The following is a 10000-nucleotide window of genomic DNA, read 5'->3' as shown; positions in this document are numbered from 1 at the left end:
CTTGCATACATTTTTGTTGGTTTTTGTTTGTTGACTGTGTTCTGTATTGTATCATCACATGTCCTTCTTTATATTAGAATATGTTGACCAATTAAAAACATGAATACATTTGAATTTATAATGAGCACTAATAAGCCTAAATGTCAGGAAAATTTGAAACTGTCTCCATCTAAGACAACTACAGGCATTACATTTGTAGTTCCTCAATATCCTCAGTTATCTTCACGTAACCTTTATCCTGCCACGTGAGGACAACGAAGACCTGCAGGTTCTGCTTCAAACCCTCCAACCTCTTCAAATGGCAATAAAAACCTTGATGGATTTAAATGCCAAAGTAAATTATGCTAATTAAAGAAATTGTGGACTCTGCTTGGGCTGTAATTGTTTTCAAACGATCCACCAATGAAACACACACAGGCACCTATCCTGCTGAAACTGACCAGAACGATAAACATGCAGGGAAAAAACCCGGTCGTCGGGAGAGCGGATCCGAGAGAAAGTGCTTCTTTGAGAGCGAGAGGTGGAGGGGGGGAAGCTTTCTCCGTCTCTGTGGTCTGCTCTGTGTCTCTCTCTCTCTTTCTCTCTATGTCTCCCCCCCCCCCTCTCTCTCTCTCTCTGATCCTTATCAGATAGTGCTCCGTGTTGCAGTGCCTTGCTCCCTTGTGAGTCAACATCACTGCTTCCTTCTGCGTCTGGGCCCACGGAGCCATTAAGGCCGAGTCCGGCTGGCGTGACCCGAGCGTCGCGATAGCGATCGAGACGGCAGCGGCGACAAAAGCAGCGCAGTGTGTTCGTGTTGGCCTACATGCAGCAGTCCAACAATCCCTCCTTCCACGGAGGGAGAAACTCCCAGGGAGGTGGGAGGGGTTGGACCAGAGTCCTGGCCTCATGCTCAGAAATCAACTACTGACCTGTACGACAGCTGCCTTGGACAACAGGTCTTCTGGTGGCTGGACTAGAAGGTCTACTCTCAGTGTGTGTGTGTGTGTGTGTGTGTGTGTGTGTGTATTCACCCACATATGCCTAAATTTTCACAGAGGCATTCCCAAAGGTATGCAAAAAATCACTGGTATGAATGCAAACATATAAATTGGTACATATACACACAGAGGCCTGAATCTGAACACACCAACACAAATTGGCGATGAATACCCACACATACACAAACATGCTCACACGCGTGCGTGCAGACACACAGAGACACGCACACGCACACACACACACTTGCAGGAAGCTGACAGCAGGTCGTGTAAGCAGAATGCAAACGTTTGCTCACAGAGAATAAGAGTCTCATTGTCCCTTCACCTTTTAAAGCTCTAACCCTTTAAATAGTACCATGACAACACTCACCACTGCCTGCGTGGCACTGACTGACTGCCCTCTGTGTGTGTTGTGCGTGTGTGTGTGTGTGTGTGAGAGAGAGAGAGAGAGAGAGAGAGAGAGAGAGAGAGAGAGAGAGAGAGAGAGAGAGAGACAGAGAGAGAGAGAGAGAGAGAGAGAGAGAGAGGCAGACAGACGGAGTGGGGCCCGGGAGGGAGGGGGTGTCTAGGTGAACCCTCTCTGAGTAAAGTTCCATGACATGCAGGTCAACCTGATGATGTTCCTGAGTGGTGGAGTTATGATCAGCCTAACAGACCCTCTGAGAGGTGGAGATCAAATTAGTCTTATAGACCTGCTGAGAGGTGGAGATCAGATCAGTATAAAAGACCCTCTGAGAGGTGGAGGTCAGGTTGGTCTCACAGACCTGCTGAGTAGTGGAGATCAGGTCGGTCTTACAGACCTGCTGAGTGGTGGAGATCAAATCAGCCTAACAGACTCTCTGAGTGGTGAAGGTCAGATCAGCATGAAAGACCCTAGCTTCTAACAATGTTGCGCCGTCCAGCAGAAAGGCTTTTGTACACTGTTTGTTGTGACTCAATCATTCATTCATGTATTTGTACTGATGGGGTGTACTGGGACTCTAACCCAGCGGTCTAACTCGCTTTCACTCTCACCAGTGAAATGTCACACCACACAGGTTCAGATTACCATCCTACAATGACCTTTAATCAGCTCGAACAATAACAGTCAGAATGTATACCAATAATCCAGTAATAGGGAGAGGTTCACACTATTAATCCCAGAATCACATGTGAAAAGAGTTCACTGCCCAAAGATCGCCTTCTCTACAGGGTTGTTCACACATTCTGACCATCACACACACACACACACACACACACACACACACACACACACACACACACACACAACACACACACACACACACACACACACACACACACACACACACACACACACACACACACACACACACCCCTAACCTTGACTCTTGCTCTGGTGGTGGGTGTGTGGTTGTGTATGTATGTGTGTGCCTCCCCATAGGTCACACCCGCATGTATCACCCACCCACTGGCCACACCCACAGATATAACCCGCCCACTGGCCACACCCACATGTATCACCCGCCCACTGGCCACACCCACATGTATAACCCGCCCACTGGCCAATACACAGGTAACATTTACAGATACCACTGCAGAAACAACTGCAGTGCATACAAAGGTCAAATAAGGCTGCACAAACACTCATAATCACACATACACACACACACAGTGTAAATCCATGCTAGTTTAAAACCCATGTGTCTGTCACTGTGTCAAGATGCCTCAATCTCTCCACCCACATCCTGCCTCCACTGAATGACGTAAACATTATGGGTGCATGTGGGCGTGTGTGTGTGTGTGTGTGTGTGTGTGTGTGTGTGTGTGTGTGTGTGTGTGTGTGTGTGCACCTGTGTGCAGGAGCATGTCTGTATGCTGTGAAGTATTAGCTGGACCTTAATGTTTCTGACCTGACATGGCTGGGTGACACATACAGGGAGCAGGAGGATGCAGGATGTCTTCTGTCCAGGGGACAAGGAACCTACTCCTCCTGTCACCACCCCACACACACACACACACACACACACACTCACACACACACACACACACACACACACACACACACACACACACACTCACACACACACACACTCACACACACACACACACACACACACACACACACACACACACACACACACACACATACACGCACACACACACACACACACACACACACACACACACACACACACACACATATACACACACACACACACACACACACACACTCACACACACACACACTCACACACACACACACACACACACACACACACACATACACGCACACACACACACACACACACACACTCACACACACACACACACACACACACACACACACACACACACACATACACGCACACACACACACACACACACACACACACACACACACACACACACACACACACACACATATACACACACACACACACTCACACACACTCACACACACACACACACACACACACACACTTTCTGTCACACACACACACAAACAGAAACAATTGCACTCTCACGCACACACACTCTCTAACAGTGAGACCCTGTTCTAGTTGTGACTTCACCACTGACTCAGACACTGTGTACCTCGGCTGGCAGGCTGAAACGGCCAGCTCCTAGCACTCAGTGAGGGCACAGTCCAGCACAGTCCAGCACAGTCCAGCCCAGTCTCCCACAGTCCAGCACAGTCCAGCACAGTCCAGCACAATCCAGCCCAGTCTCCCACAGTCCAGCACAGTCCAGCACAGTCCAGCACAGTCTCCCACAGTCCAGCACAGTCCAGCACAGTCTCCCACACAGTCCAGCATAGTCTCCCACAGTCCAGCATAGTCTCCCACAGCCCAGCACAGTCTCCCACACAGTCCAGCATAGTCTCCCACAGTCCAGCCCAGTCTCCCACAGTCCAGCACAGTCCAGCACAATCCAGCCCAGTCTCCCACAGTCCAGCACAGTCCAGCACAGTCCAGCACAGTCCAGCACAGTCCAGCACAGTCTCCCACAGTCCAGCACAGTCCAGCACAGTCTCCCACACAGTCCAGCATAGTCTCCCACAGTCCAGCATAGTCTCCCACAGTCCAGCACAGTCTCCCACACAGTCCAGCAGTCTCCCACAGTCCAGCATAGTCTCCCACAGTCCAGCAAAGTTCTGCACAGTCCAGCACTGTCCCACACAGTCCAGCACAGTCCAGCACAGTCCAGCACAGTCCAGCACAGTCTCCCACAGTCCAGCACAGTCCAGCACAGTCTCCCACACAGTCCAGCATAGTCTCCCACAGTCCAGCATAGTCTCCCACAGTCCAGCACAGTCTCCCACACAGTCCAGCAGTCTCCCACAGTCCAGCACAGTCTCCCACAGTCCAGCATAGTCTCCCACAGTCCAGCACAGTCTCCCACAGTCCAGCACAGTCTCCCACAGCCCAGCAAAGTTCTGCACAGTCCAGCACTGTCCCACACAGTCCAGCACAGTCCTATATAGTCTCCCACAGGCCCACAGTCTCCTACAGTCCAACGCAGTCAACCACAGTCTCCTACAGTCCCATCAGTACCACAGTCTACTACACTCCAACACAGTCAACCACAGAGTCCCACAGTTGCATCAATCCCACACAGTCTCCTAAAGTTCCATCAGTCCCAAACAAATCACATACAGTCCAGCGTATATGTAGGTCCATATAGTCCTATACAGTCCAACACATCTCTTACCTCTTGCCTCACAGTGGGGCTACAGAATGGACCATGTGAAGACATGCTGCATACTGCATGCTGCATACTGCTTACTGCATACTACATACTGCTGAGCATCATGGCTAAGGTAAAGCAGCCCTGCTGAGGCACGTTCCCTGACAAAAGCGCTCAGTGAGCCCGGCTCTCTCTTCTCATTTAAAAGCACACACACGGACACACCACAGTAACTGCTTCACCATTCCTTTACCTTTTTTATCTCCGGGTTCAACGATGTTAAACGATTACATAATGTTGTGCCTGAATAGAATTTGGAGAAAAATAACAGGCCTTTCTTCCCCCGGCACGTTGCGGCTCCTTTTCCATACGAGCATCATTTTGAAAACGTCTGCATATGGGCAGCTGCGACATAAAGAGGCTTTTGTTGACAGTGGTGAACGTGGCCCCAAGCCTGATGACTTTAATGGAGGCGTCCATGTGATCCTGCTCATTTCACTCTCTTACACCGTTCTGGGGCCCTTCACACACAGAGAGAGAGAGAGAGAGAGAGAGAGAGAGAGAGAGAGAGAGAGAGAGAGAGAGAGAGAGAGAAATGAACTGACAAGATGCTTTTCACTCTGATTTATAGCGGTGAGTCTAAGAGCAGCTAGGCCTGAAAGAGACCTAGTTCCAGACTACGAGAGATAGATCGACCCAAACTTTAAAGATCCCAGAGGAACGTTACAGTAGCAAGACACATAATTTCACATGAACAGACTTATAATAAACAAAAGTAACGGGGAGGGGCTAAATAAAGAGCACTGTATGTATTTACATATCTGTTTACGCATACATGAGGATTTACATGACATTTGCATGAGAAGTCGTTCTGTCAGATTCTTCTGGCATTTTCTTCCAAGAACAAGGTGTCATCTGTGTCCTACTCCTGGTGGACTGCTCTCCCTCCGCTCCGAGCACATGAACAAGAACAGCAGCAAGAGAAAAGACCTGAATGACTTCCTGAATACCGACACAGCCTCTAAAACAGCATCTCACACCAGCAACGCCAGTGACATACAAACCACTGACATAAACTTCCAAAGGTCGAGACGTCTGACTTGCATGTTTATTATACAACCGTCTCCTACGCTAAAAATCTTCAGGCATTTTCGCTCCTTCAAATCTCCCCAGGAAACCAAAGTGCTGACTCACAGCGGTTTTACAAGGGCCGCGATAATCCACACACGTTTATTATTCCACTCATCACCTCGTTCAGGTGGTCGTTTTCTAGACAGCTCTCTGTGTGCCTCGTCTCTCTCAGATTGCTGGACCTTTGAGGAATAAGAACTGGGATTAGGGCTAGGATTAGGATTAAATCAGATGGACTATGGATATATTTCTGGACTGCAGTTTTTCTACTGTGTGGGAACAAAATAAAATCCAAATTAGGAGCTATATTCGAATACACGTGTGCCATGCCTCAAAGTGCCATGAGTTCTAATTGGAAAATGAGCAATCTGGGACTCATTTGTGTTATGCTGATGGGATTATCTTATCATGTCACAGTCTTATTGTTGGCCTTATTAGCAATGCTATCTGAAATACTGTGTTTCAGTAGACAGGCTTTAATCGGTTTCCAGTGTTTATGGCCTTGAACCACAAGACATGCATTTATACACAGGACACCTCACACATGCGGCCACATCTGACTGCTACCTGACCCTCTAAACTACATATGCATTATGAAGACAGAATGGTGGCGTTTGCCCAGACCTTGAACTCAAACAAGTATATTTTTTACATTGAGGCGAACACTGAACAGCAGGATTTTTTACTGGCAAATCTGGCTTTGAGAAACGTATATTTTATACCCCTGGTCCCGCTGAGACAGGAGCATCCAGGTGTCCCGCGCGCCCAATCGTTCTGGACTCAAAAACAGCTCAGAGGGGAATCAAAAGGAGGAAATGAAAATCTGGTTTCTTTCCCTCTCCTGTCCTCCCTCTCTCTCTCTCTCTCTCTCTCCCTCTGTCTACCTTTCTCCCCCCTCTCTCCCTCCATCCCTCTCTCTCTTCCTCCATCCCTCTCTCTCTCCCTTCATCCCTCTCTCTCTTCCTCCATCCCTCTCTCTCTCCCTTCATCCCTCTCTCTCTCTCCTTCTTTCTCCCTTTCCCTTTTCAACAGTCCTCCCCCTTGTATTTCCTGTCGTCTGTTACACTAAATGCACTCTTTCCACCGAACATTTCACAGAGGGAAGGCTGTAATGCTTTACGCCATGGCGGCCTAGAGCTAACAGCGGGGTTTTGAACCCCTTCTCTCATTTACTAGATGGCTGCATGAGGAGTTCGTGCCCAACTGTGAAGGATCACAGAATTCAGTTAGTGTTCTCTGACAGAGCTCACGTCACACAGCACTCACACAACTCACTCAACTCAGTGGGTTAACGGATGGGTTCACTCCTTCACTCTCTCACTCATTCACCCACTTATTTGCCTGTTTTTCCAGAGCGGTCCGAAGCAAGCGCAGCCATTAGTGACTTTCTAAGCCCGGCAGAGCCGGAGTTTCGGGAGTAAAGACCCGTTGAAAAGGGCACACGGTGCGGAAAGGCACCCACGGGACCGGGAGAAGCCCACGCGTACGCGGGAGCGCCACCTCCCAACGTCTGACAGCAATTACCGCCCGAATTCCTGCGAATTAGAATGCCAAAGTCTTTCCAGACGCATCAGTCCTGGACACGGCTGTCACAGGAGAGACGGAACAGGGAAGGGTGCAGCCACTGGCTGAAGATGGGCAGGGAGGGCAAAGGTCACTGGGAGGGCGGGACCGGGACAGAGGGGCGGAGCCGCTGGCAGGGCAGGGGAGGTGGGGCGGGGCTACTGGTATGAAAATTGACTTGAGATGCGTGAGGCTGACCAATCACAGCTGCAGGAGAGAAGAAGCGAGCCAATCACAGCTGTGCAGGACAGAAGAAGCGAGCCAATCACAGTTGCAGGAGAGAAGACGAGAGCCAATCACAGCTGCAGGAGAGAAGAAACGAGCCAATCGCTGCTGTAGGAGAGAAGTAGCTGGCCAGTCACAGCTGCAGGACTGCTGTCTCACTGCTCTGTGCCAAGTCACTGCGGCATTTCACAATGTCAGTGTTGGCTGTGGTTGAGGCAAGAAGTTGATACTTCAAGAACTTGAGCTCAATCAAGTCAATCTCCTCTCCAGGCCCTGGCCCCTCCTTATCAGGCCCTGGCCCCTCCTCTCCAGGTTCTGGCCCCTCCTCTCCAGGTTCTGGCCCCTCCTCTCCAGGCCCTGGCCTCTCCTCTCCAGGTTCTGGCCCCTCCTCTCCAGGTTCTGGCCCCTCCTCTCCAGGTTCTGGCCCCTCCTCTCCAGGTTCTGGCTCTTCTTCTTTCTCCACCTCTACTCTGTACAAAGGGACCTCTGAAGATCAGAAAGGGCTCACTGCTGTTGTGATAGTTATTCTTCATGCTGCTGTTGTTTTTAAGTCTAGCCTATGCCTGTTATAACCCAACAGCACCCTTGATTCTGTTATTTAGGTCAATAAGAATGTGCCTCATTGGTAAAGCACAGTTAAACATCTGGAGACCTTTTCACCTTCATGCAGAAAACTTAGCTTACAACCAACATTGAAAAAGTTAGTAAAGGACTTTTTTTTACTTACAGGAGAGAGGAAATACATCATCCAGTGAAGAAACCGAGAAAAGAGAATTTGTTCATCGAACAAATACGACAGTGGTCCCAGTCATTCATGATACTACGAAACATGTCCCGCTGTAGCAAATCAAAAACTCGTCCTTGTCCAAAGTAAACATTTCCAAACCTTGTTATTACCAGATTATTTCACTATGTCCCCTAGGCAGACGCAGGGCAGACACAGGGCAGACGCAGGACAGACACAGGGCAGACGCAGGGCAGACGCAGGGCAGACGCAGGACAGACACAGGGCAGACGCAGGGCAGACGCAGGGCAGACGAAGGGCAGACACAGGGCAGACACAGGGCAGACACAGGGCAGAAACAGGGCAGACACAGGGCAGACGCAGGGCAGACACTGGGCAGACGCAGGGCAGACGCAAGGCAGACGCAGGGCAGACACAGGGCAGACGGGGAAGGGGGTGACGATGGGGGGGGGGGGGGGGGTTGAGAGTGGGAGAGATTCATGTAGCCAGATCTCAGCCCATGCTCATCCCTGTGTTTCTCAGTGTGTCTGTGTGTGTGTGTGTGTGTGTGTGTGTGTGTGTGTGTGTGTGTGTGTGTGTGTGTGTGTGTGTGTGTGTACTCAAGTACACTGGAGCGTTCTGCACATAGACACACACACACACACATACCCTAACACACACACACACCCAACACACACACACATACACACACACACACACACACACTCACACTACTCTCACACACTCACACACACTCACACACTCACTCACACACACACACACACACACACACACACACACACACACACACTAAAAACCACTCACATACACATAGACACACTGTTTCCCCCTCCAAATAAACATTTGGTTTTTGGACCTGTAATTGACTGGAAAATGAGTAGAACAAATGAAATTTCCACTTTTTTCATACGTTCAGAGTCTCAGTCAGCAGAGGCTCCAGTTGTAGCTTTAGATGTGTTTCCTGAGCACTGCAGGGGTTCATGGTAGGGCTCGACAGCAGGGGGATCGTGGCTGTCTCACCCCCAAAGTACAGCACAGCAGGCAAGAGAGACACCCCAGCTCCCCCTCCCACGGGCCGGTCCAACTCATGATGTTCCTCTGAGCAAGAACCGTGTTTGCTGACTCCGTGTGAAGAGGTCGATCTAACGATTATTCCAGCACGGCAGTGTGTGTTTACCCGCACCCAAAAAATAACAACTTTTGTGCTTTTGTGATGTTTCTCCACGTTCTTTTGCAAGACCATAAGAAGGAACCCATAGAGATTTGTGTTTTGATTTGAATAAACTTGGACAAATGACCATGATGGTTTTTTTGTCTTTAGTTTGTTTTAGTGACCCAACACACAAACCCAAAGCCTAAGGCTTAAAAACTCCTCCCGGCATCTGATGGAAATAAAAGCCCTACCTGATGACGAAGCCAAGTTCTATACTGGCATACTGGCATCCCATCGTCGTGGAAACAAAAGGACCTCCTGCAAGCTCCTCCCACGGCGATAAAGCTTGAGACAGGATGTAAACACATCACTCTGCTACATGTGACACGCTCTTAAAGACATAGTGAGACGTCTCCACTGATTATGACCCATTATGACACCAAAATTCAGGAACTTCTAACAGCATACAGTCTAAAAAAATGCTAAAAATGTTTGTCTAAATACATAATATTAGTTCATTTGTAAAGGGCATTAAAGTGTCTCTTGTGTGAAGCG

The sequence above is a fragment of the Brachyhypopomus gauderio genome, chromosome 18 (genome assembly GCF_052324685.1).
Source record: "Brachyhypopomus gauderio isolate BG-103 chromosome 18, BGAUD_0.2, whole genome shotgun sequence".
Lineage (NCBI taxonomy): Eukaryota > Metazoa > Chordata > Actinopteri > Gymnotiformes > Hypopomidae > Brachyhypopomus > Brachyhypopomus gauderio.
The sequence above is the reverse complement of the archived record's forward strand: the minus strand, read 5'-3'. Positions refer to the sequence as shown.